The 15,245-nt window shown below is 43.1% G+C and overlaps 1 protein-coding gene and 1 long non-coding RNA gene across 2 annotated transcripts in view; both read left to right on the forward strand.

Moving 5' to 3' along the window:
• Positions 1–15,245, forward strand: part of LOC134392314 (uncharacterized) — a 401,291-nt gene that overhangs the window by 229,813 nt on the left and 156,233 nt on the right. The window lies entirely within an intron of this gene.
• Positions 1–15,245, forward strand: part of CACNB4 (calcium voltage-gated channel auxiliary subunit beta 4) — a 165,204-nt gene that overhangs the window by 31,918 nt on the left and 118,041 nt on the right. The gene's annotated exons all lie outside the window — the stretch shown is intronic.

Here is a 15,245-nt window from a genome sequence, read left to right on the forward strand (position 1 = left end):
GATCCTTGCTCTGTCTCTCCTACTCAAGGCATATCTACCCATAGACTTAGATTGCTTTCATAGTGCCTGGGAGCTGTAGTTCTGTAAACGGGAAGGTGGCGCTAGAGATCTTTAACAGACTCTCAGCACTTTGCCAAAAGTACATTTCCCAGAATACTTTGGGAATTGCATTACCATGACACAGTGGTATAAAATGGATACATTTATAATATAAATGAAGCTTTATATCAATAGAGCGCTCTCCCAAAAAATGTGGAACCAGTTCCATCTGTTGCTGTTTAAAAATGTATTTGTCTTTTGGTTTTTAATTGAAAGAACTTGTATTATATATGCTATTTTTGCCATCGGTTTGTTTTAAATTGGTTTTAAAGTTAATTTCTGATTTCATGAACTTGTTATAGCACATTGATATTGAATTATATGTTTTATATTGTAAGGGCTCAATCCTATGCATGTTTTTTTTTTACATAGGATTGCACCTTAAGCTGCATTGGGAAGACGGCAATCTTCAAATGTGCCTAAGAAATGCATTGAATGAATTAATGAATGATATTATAGATAAGAAAGAACTTTACATGTGCCTTATTTGGCACAACTGTACAGCTCAGCTTTAGAGCAAAGCAGGTACAGCAATACTAACAGATTCTGTTGCACTGCAGCTAGATCTTGGGTTGAGTGTTGTGTGCATGTGGATCTCTGTGGGAAAATTGGATGCCATTATGTTCATCGCCACTGTACTTCTTCCCACCCCCCTGTGTACTACAGTGCATTCTATAGAGTGACTGGCCCCAGCCAAGATTTTCAGCATAGTTAAGACGTCAGAGTTTGTTTCACTTTGAAATCCATGTATTTGCATTTTGGCTGTTGCACTGATTATGTCAAGAAGATCTGATTTACAAACTATACCACTAAACTACATTTACTCAATTCACAGTGCAAAACTCTCTCAATTCAACAGTAAAGTCTTTGTTTTTGCTGAACACTGAAAGTTCTGAATTCCCAACATTGTTTGCGAGATTGGAGGTGGTGTTGGTAGAGAATTCTTGGGTAGTATCCAATTTTAGTCCTATGTAGAATAGTCCAGTTGAAATGTTAAGTTAGTAACAGCTAAATAAAACCCCATTCATTTCAGTGGGTCTACTCTATGTAGGACTAATGTTGGGTATTACCCCTTGACATTGGTGCCGTGCAGCATAGAAGAAGCTGTAATGGTCAGTTCTGTTATGGTCTGGTAGGTTTTACTTTTGTTGCACTGGAATTTGCATGGCCATATACAAATCCATGTGTCTTGGTGAGAACTCAGAACCAAGAGATGCTTTGGATTGCAATATCTCCCCAATTAATCTCCCCAGAACAAATATACTCATGTTCATTTCTGTGCACTTGGTTGGGTCTGCACTGTAGAAAAGCTTGTTCTTTTGGGGTCCTATGTTGTTCACCACCTGATACAAAAGTGGACAAAATCCACATAGCTAAGAAAATGATTTAAGTTCCTCACTGTCTGAATCCAGCTTCTTAAGTGAGAAGGAATTGGGAATCTGTCCAGTCTTGAAGTAGCTTATATGTTGATTATTACTAACTCACTCCCCCCTCTCTATATATATACTTTATGAAAAATGAGAAGTAAGAAACCATACGGGGAAACCACTGTGGCAGCTAAATCTGCTACTGTACTCTGGATGTTCATTTTCTTTTCTTGATAGGGTGGTGTAATAATATATGTTCTTGGAATAGAGTGGTATTGCTTTTGCTCATGCTCTGCCACCTTCAACAGGGATGACAACTAGTACTGACAAATAATGATGATGGATAATATGCTTTGGTCCATAACAAATGGGACATAAAATAGGTACTTGTGTGCCATTGACAGCTTTCACATAGGTCAGGAAAGTCTGCTCTGCAAAACCGGTAATGGCTTCATAAAGAAAGGAGGTGCAACTAAGAGCATTAGTCACTGATCACATATATATTACAGATGCATCAAGGACATAAAGTTATGCACAATTATACACATCTGAGAGTGGCTGTTGAGTTAAAGCACCTTACTTTGTTTCAGTGTTCTACCAATATAGGGCCTGAACATTATGCACATAAAATCAAGTTAGGGACTTAGGAAGCAGCCTTATACCAAACATAACTATTTGTCCACCTAGACTAGTGTTCTACACCAGTGTTTCCCAACCTCCAGAAGTGTTGGACTGTGGCTCTCATCTTACACATATGTACATCCTTCACTTCTCCCTTTTCCTCTGTCAACCTCCAGAGGCCTCCCCAGTGGTCACTCCACAGTCTTCCCATGCCCATCTTATATTTTACTTACTCTCCTTCCTTTTTTCTGGGCAGCTGGGCATACTTCAAAGCGAAGCACTCGCTGGCAGACACCCTCCATTTTTTATTTTCTGAAAATAACTCACATGGATCCCAGAGACATTCTGGGCAGAAAAACTGGTGCTGAAGGCCAGCATTTGACTTTGCAGTGTGCCTGGGCTCTAAGAATCAGGAGGGGCAAGAGACCTTGGCAAGCAACCAGAGAAGATCTATAGGCATTGTGATGCCCCATTGGAGACTTCGATTGACAGCCACTGATCCCAGTACTGATGTTCCTGCAGAGGAAGACGATTGGGGTTGAAAGTTCATGGGCAAATGTGGGTGCATTGTGGCTAAAATGCAAACAAGCACACCTTGAAAAGACTGTAGAATTTGGTTGTTGCTTATATGGTACAGATATTAAGGTGGGCACCTTTACAACTTCTATGCTTTTTGGTGTGCATGTTGTGGTTGTGGTGGTGGTGGTTGTTTTAGTGTCTTTACTCTTCTAAACTGAACAGTTTTGGGTTTTTTTGTTTTTTTTAAAAAGAGAAATCTTAGAATATATAAATCTATTAAGAGGCTCCCTCATATTCACAACACTCCGGAAAGAATTTTTTTAGCAGATGTTTTGGCACTGCTGCACAACATTCTCTGTGTGAGTCTGCCTCCAGGAAATACTCAGCCCATTCTAGCCCTGTCGGTGCATCTGTGGAGAGTCATGTGATTGCCTCTTCAAGCAATTGTTTGTTTGTATGATCCTGAGAACTAGGATGCTGTTTTAGAGAAGCTTCTCTATCCACAGGCATAACTTGATTAGTCAATGGCAATGCAGACATATGCTTGAATGGTATGACCTTGGAAAGTTGGATTTCAAATCAGGTTGCTGATGCTATAGGTCAGAGGTGGGCAAAAGGTAGATCTCCAGATGTTTCTCCTAGAAACCCATGCCAGCATGGTCAATGGTCAGGAATACTGGGAATTGAAGTCAAAAACATCTGCAGATCTGTTTTCTGCCTTCTCCTGCTATAGATGACTAATATGGCCTTCCTAGTCTTTGCTACCGAGTCATCTAATTTGGAGTGAGCCCCCCACCCCCAGTTTTAAAGTTTTACTCTGTCCAATGAGTGCCAAATTATTTCATTTCTGGCTATCAACTGCATATTGCAAGTGGAAGTCATTTGCTTATGTTAGCTTGCAAATTGCCCAGGAGATGCTCTGTCAAACAACCCAGGTGGGGAGCATGGGATACTTTTTCCAAAATGGGCCCAGAATTCTTGAATGTGGAAGTTCTCCTCCCTGAAAGGCCATATAGCAGAGGTGGGCTGACTATGGGCAGTCCAAGGGCTGCATGTGGCATTTGACCTAATTTCAAAAGCTTTCTGCAGTTCACATATCTGAGATCAGTTCTTTGTCCGCCCCCACCCCCCGACAAGTCACTTCGTGGGGAAGAGGAGGAGAAAAGAGGTTGGCAGAAAGAAAAAACAGGTTTATAAGAACATAAAAAGAATCATGATGGATTAGACCAAGGTCCACCTGATGCAGCATTATGTTCACATAGTGGCCAACCAGCTGTCAACCAGGAACCCACAACAGAACCCCTCCCACCCATTTCTCCCAGCAACTTGTATACACATAGGCGTATTTCCTCTGCTACTAGAGGTACCACATAGCCATCAAGATTAGTAGCCATTGATAGCCTTCTCCTCCAGGGATTTGTCTAACCCCCCTTTTAAAGCCATCCAAGTTGGTGGCCACTGTTTTGTCAATTCCGTAGTCTATGTTCTGTGTGAAGAAGTACGTATTTCCTTTTATCTATCCTGAATCTCCCACCAATCAGCTTCATGGGATGACCCCGGGTTCTAGTATTATGGGAGAGGGAGAAAAATGTCTCCCTATCCATATTCTCCAAACCATGCATAATTTTGAACACACATCAATGTCTCCCATTAGCCTTCTTTTTTCCAAGCTAAGCAATCCCAGCTGTTGTAACCTTCCCTCATGATGTACTGATGGCTTGTCAGCTGCACATCTATCTATCTATCTATCTATCTATCTATCTATCTATCTATCTATCTATCTAGAGAATAACAATATTGGGAAATACATAACAATACATTCTAGAACAGAAAATGCTGTCAGGCTGCAAATGTTTAAACTGGATTTATTGTTAGGGGAATCTGACTCTCCCTCTCCGTTCCCTGCTGAACACATGAAAGTAAAAAGTTCAAAGACAAATCTATAAAAAGAGTGGAGTACTTCGGGCAGAGCTCACATATACCCTGCTAGTCTTTAAAGAGCAATGGGCCACAGTAGCATGACATGCAAAAGATTTGGCTGAATAGCTGTGCTAAACAACTCCAGCCAATCACAATCTCTTAGTTTAAGTTACCTCACAGGGTTGTTGTGTGGGTAAAGATGTGGGAATAATGTATGCTTCCCTGTGCAACTTTGAAGAGAAGGATTTTTAAAAAAAGAAAAGTTGGGAAAATAGCATAGTAGCAAAGTACATCTGGGCTCTCTTCCCAGCCCAAATAAAGATGCGTTTTTAGAAACCGCCAGATTTCAACTTCTAACACCAATGGTTTGTGCAATGCTATTGTTTTCATGAGCCTTCTTCTCATTAAGTCTCTTTATATATTCACTTCATACGTGCTGGGGTAGCGTAGTGTAGGCAACCTGGTGTCCTCCAGATATTTTGGACTACAGCTCCCATAATCCTGACCATTGGCCATGCTGGCTGGGGCTGATGGAAATTGTCCAGATGTGTTGGACTACATGTCCCATCACCCTAGCCAGCATGGCCAAAGGTCAGGGATTATGGGAGTTGTAGTCCAAAACATCTGAAGGTGCCAAGATGCCTCCTCCTGCTCTATGTCTTCCAACTTTGGAAGGGATGGCACAAACCATACGCTATTTTCTGGTCAAACAAATCTGATTTTTTTCTCCCCCACCCCCACATTCAGTCCCACTTTTGCCTCATTCTTAAACTATTTGGAGGCAAGGAAAGGATAAAGAACAAAATTAACTCACTTCCAGGAGTGCATCTGTTTTATGCTATACACTTTGTCTTCCTTTTGTCTTACCCAATAACCTTGTGAGAGGCTTCCAGTCCATAATGTTGGCTCCTGAGTGTTTCTGATAGAAATAGTATGTATGTCTTCAGTGGTTAACCCAAAATTATGCAGTAATTATAACGAAACAAAAATCATTGCAGGATTCTACTGATCACCATGGCAACCCACATTCAAAATAGAAATGTGCAAAGCTACTCTCATGAAAGAAGAGCAAATTTTATCCTTGAAACTTGTATCGACTAGAGAGCTGATGAACCAATTGCTAAATGGAAACCAAAGTGTTGTAGTGTTTAATTGAAAGATTATTCCTGTAGCCCAACAACCCAAGAGGATTCTGGACAGACTGCTTCAATAGCCCTGTTAAGCCATTTTGCCTGAACAAGGAATTCCAACTTTGGAGTGGGGGTTGTGGGGGTTACACACTGCCACCTCCCCCCATGTCCCCACATTCTGGTCCTGTCCTCTATACTTTAGGAAGGTCTGAACGGACCTTCTACATGCATTCAGCCAAATTTTCCCTTCACACCTTCTCACTAGTTGCATCTCAATGACATCTGGCAACATTAGGTATCAGGAAAGGTGGATATTGGGGAAGGCAATCATCTTGCATGGACAGACATGAAATTGCATGCAGAATCAAGATGCACTTGCCTCCTCCCCCTTTGTAGGTTTAACTTTTAGAGACCTCGGGAAGAAGCCCAAACCCAGACAAATGGCAACTTGGATCACTCACAATAACATTTTTGAAAAGGCATTGCCAAAATCTTCCCAGAAGGCAAAAGGTAAATATGTGATTTACCAGGGACAGGCATCAGAGAAATCAAGACTGTTCTTGGTAAATAAAAAAACTACCAGAGCCAATGTTATAGCCATCTAGACAAAAGGGAGACAGAGGATGGGCTTTAAGAATAGGCACAGAGGGGAAGGAGCAACTATTGGAGGTTCTGAAGAGGAAACGGCAGCAAAAAAAACCCCCAACAATCACATTAACATATGTACCCACATAGCACAGACAAGAAAACAGAGGCACAGATGTCCAGAACAATTATAAGTTTTCATAGTATATATTTTTTGCTTTGCCCATGTGTTCTGGTCATCTCTGACACACACCCATGGTAACTTTACACAAGTCTATTTAAAATACTTGAAAGCTTTTATCAGCCCTTCAGAAAAAGACAAATTGGTGGCAGACTGAGTTTATCGCTGAAGCGTAGGGTGGAGAAGCGGAGGCCTGCAATTGATGCCACACGTAATGTCTAGCAAGCACTGACTAATTGCCCTGAAGGCTGATGAGAGAGGTAGGTGCAAAGTCTTGAAAAATAGCCAGGACATTTTGCCCTAGGAATTATATCACAATTGGATATGAACAAACCACTTCTTCCTGACCTCTTTTCCATGAAAAGGAAGCTTATACAGTGTCTTTCAATGGCCTTCCACCTCCTCTAATAGTTGGGCTATTCTTTCCATTTGCGAGATGGGCTTAGTGTCATTTTGTATAGTGTGAAGTAGGTAAGACTGTGTACAATCTGCAAAAAAAGAAAAATGCTCCTCAAACTTTTTGAATTTCCCCTTTTGAAACTTAGTCCATCTTGTACCCCCACCCCCTATACCAGCAATTTGTTTCATAGGCACAACTGCGTGAATACTCCTGGTGCTGCTGCCTGCACAGATCTGTTGATAGGTTTTTGTTTTTAAATAGATGTGTTTTGGGGTGGGGTTTTTTTTTTAAAAAAAATAGATTCTGACCATAGATGTGGACTTCTCTGACACCCCGCCCCCTCATAAACCCCAATATAGGAAACTATTGTTAGGCTGCTGGCTGTTGGTTCTGGTTAATAGCTCAGGATGGTTCATTGATGTTTCCTCAGCTGGAACTCATGGTAGTAGTTGGGAATCTCTTTGCCGTTTTTGAATGCAAACATAGTTCCAGGAAGGCAACACCTGTTCATAGTGGGTGGAGTGTCAGGTGTTAGGCGTTTGTGTATGCATAAAACCAGCAGTTTTTCAGTTTCATAGAATTGCAGAATGTTAAAGTTAAAGGGGTCTTGGACATCATCTAGTCCAAACCCATTCTGAATGCAGGGTGTAACTTCAGGATCACTGAGAGATGGCCGGGTGAGTGGAAATGTGTGCGAGACCTGCCCAAAGCAAATGCCATAGCAAGTGAGTGTCTAGTGGGGCTTCCAAGAGCACATACTGGAAACTCCCTGGAGCGGGGGAATAGCACAATTGGGTGTCTGATGCGGCCACATGACTATATTACAGTGCAATCCTATGCATGTCTACTCAGAAGCAAGCTCATTGAATACAATAGAGCTTATGCTAATGTATGTATGTGCAGCCTTATTTGCTTTTATTCAGTGGGTGTGGGTGTCTTCCTTACTTCCATTTATTCAGGGACGGTGTGTGTGTGTCTTTGTGTTTTATTTCGGAGTTAAAGATAATGTGAAAACGTTTCTGTTGTTAGGGGGGAATCTTTTTGTTTTATTTCCCCTAGCTGTTTTTTGCTGGTTGGTGGCCTTCCCACACCCCCGGAACATATTTTATGCTGGTTGATGGGAGTTGTCGTCCAGAACATGTGCTACCCCTTTTTTAAAACCTGCTTGGGCTAGCAATGGTGGTCTTTCTTCTCATTTTAAAATATCTGCTTGCGGTTGCTTGTGGGATAGGTGGATTTCTGATGCGTTGTGTACAGCTTCTTGCTGTTGGTTCTGAGAAGGCTTGGATAGGGGGATGCTTCTGTAAAGAGATGCATGTTTGGACGCTCAGAAACTGCTGGCCATGCTTGGCAACATTTTAGATGCTTTTGTGTGTAGCTCAGTTTCATCCTATCTCTGTGGATAGCTCCTGGGCTTTTCTGTGTGGCTCTGAAAATATCCTCACCATCACCATTGTAGTTTCATGTGGCTGTGTGGGATTCTCCCTTACTGTTTTGCATTCATGATCTTAACAGGGAATGCTCATGTCAGGAGGTGGATTTTGGATGCCGTGCAATGCTGGTGGAGTAGAATAAAGTGGTTTCAAAGAAATGTTTTCTGGTCTACTTTTATGGGTCAGCCCTTTGACCCATCCTCTGCCCCAGGTCTGTGCCCAGCATCATTTCAGTACCCTAACACCCCTCCTGAGAAGCTCAATTTCTATACAGAATTAGCTCTAGAATTTTTGAAAGGCAAAGAGTCATTCTGTCACAAAATAGTTAATCCTTCTGCATAAAACACATGTGCTGTATTTCTCCCCACAAAAACACACACTTTTTTTTTTTTAAATCTAAGAGCAATAATTAGGGAGAAGTGGCTGTTAGAAGCCTAATTCCCAGGTTATGACTAGCAAGTCATCTTATTTTTAGGTGCCACTTTGAAGGCAAAGCTGTTAAGTACTAACCCTGCTTACTACAGCTTCACTGATTTGTCTGCAGGTGTTGCAGCATGAGCAGGGTGACAGCTCTAAGAGAGTCCTTTGCGTTTGTAGCCTCAATGCTTGATGTATCAGTATAGATGAGATTGCCCCTCAAAGAAGCTATTTACCTCGCAGGTATATTATTACTATCTTTGGGAGTATCTTATTTGGAATGAAGAGGAACAATAAGGATATAAATATAGGCCTTAGCTAGACCTACCTTTTATTCTACAATGCAGGAGGGAAGATCCCGCGATGTGATTATTGAGAGATCCCTCCTCCGTTTACATGTGAGGCATGACAACCTCAGGAGGAGAGGCGTCGTGTCCGCCATTTTAATTTTTTTAAAGCAACAGGAGCACACGAGCGCCGAAAGGTTAGTTTTTTTTTTAAAAAAAAATTAATTTCCTCGCTCCCCCACCCTACCCCCAATGGGCACAGTGCTCCTGAGGAGCTCTGTGCCCTGTGCGTGGCTCCCAGCTCCGCACAAGGAATTGCGCGGAGCCGGGTCAATCCGCAGCAACGGGCCATACGTTACACGGTCTCGGGCTCAGCCCGAGATCGCGGAAAAACAGGGCCCAAAGTGTAGGGCTTTATCCCGGGGCAAGGGAGGGATGATCCCTCCCTGATCCCGGGATCCCCTGTGTGTCATGTGGACGCACAGGGATGATCCTGGGGTTCACCCCGGGATAAAGCCCCATCTAGCTAAGGCCATAGAGATATATATTTTACATTTTGCCCTATGGCTAGGCTATGCTGTTTGAGCACAGTGATAGTAGCGCCAGGCTTACTCTTTGGACAGAATCCCTAATATTTTTTAGATTTAAAAAAACAGATACTTGTTTAACTGTGTTAAATAAGTATGCTAAATATGTTGTAGTTTTGTTGATTTATATTCCACCAGTTAAATCACAAGAGCTGTCTAGGCCAGTAGCAGTAACAAACATTTATATGAAATTTCGACTAAAAACTGTGTAAGTATCCTGTCATAACGGAATGGTATACTATGCATTAACACTTATGCAGAAGGTGGATTAAATGAAAGTGTTGAATTAATACTTACCAAGAAATTTAGTTCTATCACCAGTGAAGTGAATCCAAAACATGGCTTGTTTTTAAATCAAAATACAGATGTTAATGAACATATAATGCTGAGATGTTTATCAGCTTTACTTTGTGAAGGGACACTGTAATTGTTATATACACATCTAAGCTTCAAAGTAATTATTTCTGTCTGTTTTTTGTTCATTTTATTCCCACTGACCTCATTGGTAACTTTTTTTATCCCCTTACATTCTTGTATATGTGTAAATATATATGCTTCATAAAAATGTTTGCCATAATAAAATGGTTAGTCTTTAAGGTGCCACAAGATTCTTTGTTTTGGGTGCAATAGACTACTAGTAGACTACTAATAACACAGCGACCCCTTGGGACATAAGTAAGTTGGGACATAAGTAACACAGCTACCCCTTGGGACACACCATTGTGGTTAGTGTTGGCAGCCGTGTGTTCAATGTACTGTGTAGGGGTGTGCACGGACCCCCCGCTTCGGCCCTCGCCGCAGAGCTCCAGCTCTGAATCGGAGCTCCGCAGTGGAGGGGAGTGGCGCCAGGTAAGGCCCCCCCTCCCTCCTCTCCCTTACCTGCAGAGCCTGGTAAGGGACCAAGGGGGAGGGGGGCCTTACCTGCATCCGTCCGCGGTCCCTCGGCTTCTTCAATTGAGCCCGTGGCTCAACCAGGAAGTCACTTGCGGCCTAGACTTCCTGGTTGAGCCATGGGCTCAATTGAAGAAGCCGAGGAACCACGGACGGACGCAGGTAAGGGAGAGGACGGAGGGGGGTTTACCGGGTCCCGCCGCCGCCCATGTGGCGACGGCGGCAGAGCCCGGTAAGGGACCAAGGGGCAGGGGGCCTTACCTGCGTCTGTCCGCGGTCCCTCGGCTTCTTCAATTGAGCCCGTGGCTCAACCAGGAAGTCTGGGCCGCAAGTGCAGGTAAGGGAGAGGAGGGAGAGGGGTTTACCGGGCCCTGCCGCTGTCGCCGCATGGGTGACAGCAACAGTGGCAGGGCCCGGTAAACCCCACTTACCCTTCTTGCGGAGCTCCGGATCGAGGCGAAGGATCCGCCTTCACCTCGATCCTCTTCACAAAGCTCCGCCGGCCCCCCAATCCTCTTCACCTCCGCTTTAAGGGGAGGCGAAGCACCCCGCTCCGCTTCTAATTCGCCAGTCCAATTAGAAGCGGAGCACATCCCTAGTACTGTGTATTTTTGTCCTTAAACTAAAAGAAATTCAAAGAGTTGCTTTGTTGTAACAATGGCTTGGGGCTTAAACTTGACTTCTTTAAAAAATAAAAATAAAAAAAAAATCCTGCAGTGTGTTAGAGGCTACTTGAGATATCTTAGAGCCTTCCTTATTTTGGATTTAGGAAATTCCTCTGTGGCCACTCCCTAGTTAGGCATAGTGGTGGGAGCAGTGGTGGGAGGTGTGTGTGTGTGTGTGTGTTTTCAGATGAATTGATATGAAAATGAGCAAGGCAAGTGACACAAAGAATGACTAGAGCTGAATAGGATACTGCAGAATTACATAAGGTTTTTAAAGTGTCAGTGGGAAGCTTAAATGTGATGTAATGGAAAGAAAAATGTGGGAGCAACCCAATCAACTGTAACAATGATGCAGGCTAGGGATTCTTCAGGAAACTTCTTATGCAAAGGATTAGATACGAGAGTTCTTAAAAAATCAGCATAATATTAAACTACATCTAAACGCAAAGGAAATGCAAATGTATGTATAACCATTTCAAACTTCTAGTCCCTGTTATTCTCCACCACAACCGTTACATTGGCTTCTTTTGGACATAACATTAAAACAGAGGTGCAGAACCTTTTTTTTTTTTTTTTAGAAGCTCTCGGGGCTGCATTCCAATGGTGGGTGGAGCCAAAGCCAAAATGAGCGCAATGAAAACACACCCACACCAGCTTATTTTAACTTAAATCTCTTACTGCCAGTGACTAAGGTTTAGGAGAGGCATTTTAATCCTTTAGAATGGGGAAAAATGCACAAAAGCCAGAAAAACACTGGGAGAAAGTGGGTGGGGCCTAGAGAAGGAGGCATGGCCTTCTGTGGAACCCTGGAGGGCTGTATTGGGACTCAAAGAGGGATGGATTTGGCCCCTGGGGCTGAGGTTCTGTACCCCTATCCTTAATTATGGGGTAGCTTTACAAGAACAAGCTGTAGAAAGCCTCAGGCTTGCACACTCCTTCCTTCATCTCTAGCCGAGTTTCAAGGAGCTGAGTAGCTTCTGCTTCTGTCTTAGATTAACTGCAGTTTGTTGTGACATCTGAACCTGGTCAACTTCTGGCTTGTCTTAACTATGGTTTGTTGAAACAAGCCATCTTTAAATCATAGTTAACACAGCTGTCTTGTTTCAACAACCTGTTGTTAGGATTAACCACTGCTTAAGTTTAAGATGACACGCTCAATTGCAGTTAATCTAAGATGGAAGTGGAAGCTTCTGATCTCCTCCTTGCAGCAGCATTGGAGGAAGCACAGGAGCTAGACGCTCTCTTGGGCTCATTCTCATAATGATTTAAACCATGATTTAACACTCAGATGCAGCCCCTTTTTTCTCTTCATTGAGAATGAATGATCTGACATTTTTAGTAGTGTTTATATTTGCGGTTTTATATATTTTGGCAGTGTGCTTTTCAGCTATTTGATAAGCAGCCACCATTCCAGCGTGAAGTAGTCTGTCTTGCTCTGCCGTATCTTATTTTTACCTATTGCAAAAGCTTGCCCATTTATAAGACTATCTCACAATGTATACACTTAGTCTTCCATTTTAAGTGTGGAAATGTAATTTTTAACATGAGTCCTTCACACGTCTATCAAATTGGGTGTTATAGCCACATCTCTCTCTCTCCCCACCCCTCCACCCCATCTGTCTGTCAGTCGCCCTTTTCTATCTGCCGTCCGCATCTATCTCCCTCCTCCTCCCTCCCTCTCCAATTGCCACCACTGCAGGACGGTGAGATCTCTGAAGTGCTGCGTCGTCCAGAAAAGCCTCTTCAGAGAGGCAGCCAGGCCCCAAATGCCTGGCTCTGAGGGGTCTTTCCTTAGAGTCAGGCCTTGTGGGAGGAAGGGTGCCAATGGAGATTGCCTGTACTGCAAGACATTCCACAGAGTGAGTGGTGGCAATGAGGTGGGGAGAGGAGGAGACACGGTGCTGGCACCCAAAAGCGGGGAGTGCACAATTTGCCACTTCTCCTTCTCTGCCACCTGAGGCAGGGGCTTCACCCTGCTTCATGAGAGGGCTGGTCCATCAATTTCTGGGAGCCGCAGCTGGTCTATGGGGGGCTCCTGGTACCATGAATGGTGGGAGGCACCATAAGGAGAGTCCTTGTGGTAGTGACACCCAGGATCTCTCGTGTGAAGGAGCTCTACATCCATTTGTTGTTACGCATGTAGGACTGTTTATCACAGTCATTGAACCCCTGGCAGGTGTTTAGGTTTTTCTGCCTATCCCAGGAAGAGTGATTGATTCAGGGAAACAATGATTTGACAATCTCTGAAACTACCCCAGCTCTCTCTGATTGTGTAAAAAAACCAAACCCCCACAACAGTCTGTTATTCTGCTGTGAGGTTTGGGCTGATTGAAATGCTGATAATGAGAATGGAAATACGTTCACTTGAGTTTGTTGTTCGTGTTAGTATTCAGGTATTCAGAACCTTGCTTCCAACCTTCTTCCACTCTTGTGTCACCCACACATTTGCCACCCACAGCCCACTGGAATTTTCAGGTAGATTCTTAAAAGGCTGATGAAACCTGAATCATCCATGGAAGACACAGACTGTGTCAGGCAAGGCCTGAGTGTGCGTGGAGAGGGGGTGGAATAGCTCCTGTAATAACAAAAGCCATCAAATCTTCTGAGTATACCTTTTCTGCTTCCATAAAAATATAATGGGCCTCTTTATAAAATGTCTTCTTAAAAATGTAAGTATAGGGCTGTGAGGTTGATCTGCTGGATTCTGCAAGGCACCTTTTCTAAAAAAATGACTCTTGTTTTGTTTTGGCAATCACTGCAGTACAGGTATTTAACATTGCAGTAATTGAAATAGAGGGCTAAGATTAGGTAGGCTTTAGCCGTTTCCACATCAAATCACTGAGATAATGTTTAGCTGTGTTGAGAGGTGGAGCCAGAGGTGGGTCAGGGAGGAAACACCACCCCACACAAGTAGCTGCACACATGCCACACATCCTGCCAAAATGTTGCAATAAAACAATAAATTTTCTGTGAACAGGGAATGCTGAGAATATAAACATCCCCATCCACAGAAAGCTGTCACAGTGGCTTCTGGGAATACCTTGCTAAAATGTTGGGCTACTTACAGCAGGAATTTGCGCAAATCAGAGTCCTTCAGTAGCACATGAACCAGTGCAAAGGTAGAAGCCTTAACCTTTTAGAGCCTCATATTCAGCTTTTAACTCCAGTTAGCAATGGGAGGTTCCACTCTTATTTCTTAGATTTGGCTCTCTTTGTTTTTCACCTTTTCACTTGTGAATGTGCACACACAGCATGGGAGGCAGCCCAGTTGTGGGTCACGAACTATTGACTGAAGACCCATGTCCTAAAGCAGGGGCAGGCAACCCGGCTGTTTGGGACTACACCATCCATAAACCCCATTCATCATGCCCAATGGTCAGGGATTATGGGAGTTGTTGTTCAAAGCATCTAGAAAGCACCAGGTTGTCTCCCCTGCCCTAAAAAAAATGTCTATATATGGGGTGGGTGGCAGGGAGAAGAGCACCTAAATCCATATGCAAAGCGTTTACTTGAGCTTTAACATATGCTTAAGACATGAGGTCAGTTGAATGGCTGGATTAGGGTAGTTTATTGCTATTTGTATCGTTAAAAACAATTAAGATACAGAAATGCCATAATGCATTGAATGTATTGTCTAATTTGACCCTGAGCTCCTGAAAGCATGTAAGATTGCTTCCCTTCCTGAGATTTTGCATAAAGCTGCACAATTTTTAAGGGTAGTCTTGTTTCTTACAGCAGACTGATAACTTTTATGTCATTGAAGTGTAAAGTGCTTTGTGTGATGCAGGAAGCGGCCATATTTGACATTGACATTCAGATCGTCATGCAATATACCAGTATGCCGCTGGACTATCTGGGAAGCAAATCTGAATATGTTTGTGACGCTTTTTCCATATTGAAAGTCTGAGGGCATGAGAAAGCCTGGCTGTGCTGTAGCATTTGATTGACTACATTTCACGAGCTGGAGGGCTATATTAGCAAGTATATGTATATTAGCCACATGTGATACAACATGATTGGTGCATCACTTTCAGTAATCAAACAGATGCCAAAGCCGCTGTTGGTAGACATACTGCTTTTCTAGGATGGAAACTATTTTACCATTTTAGGCTGCAATCCTACATCTACTTATCTGGGCATAAG

The sequence above is a fragment of the Elgaria multicarinata genome, chromosome 2, assembly GCF_023053635.1.
Source record: "Elgaria multicarinata webbii isolate HBS135686 ecotype San Diego chromosome 2, rElgMul1.1.pri, whole genome shotgun sequence".
NCBI lineage: Eukaryota > Metazoa > Chordata > Lepidosauria > Squamata > Anguidae > Elgaria > Elgaria multicarinata.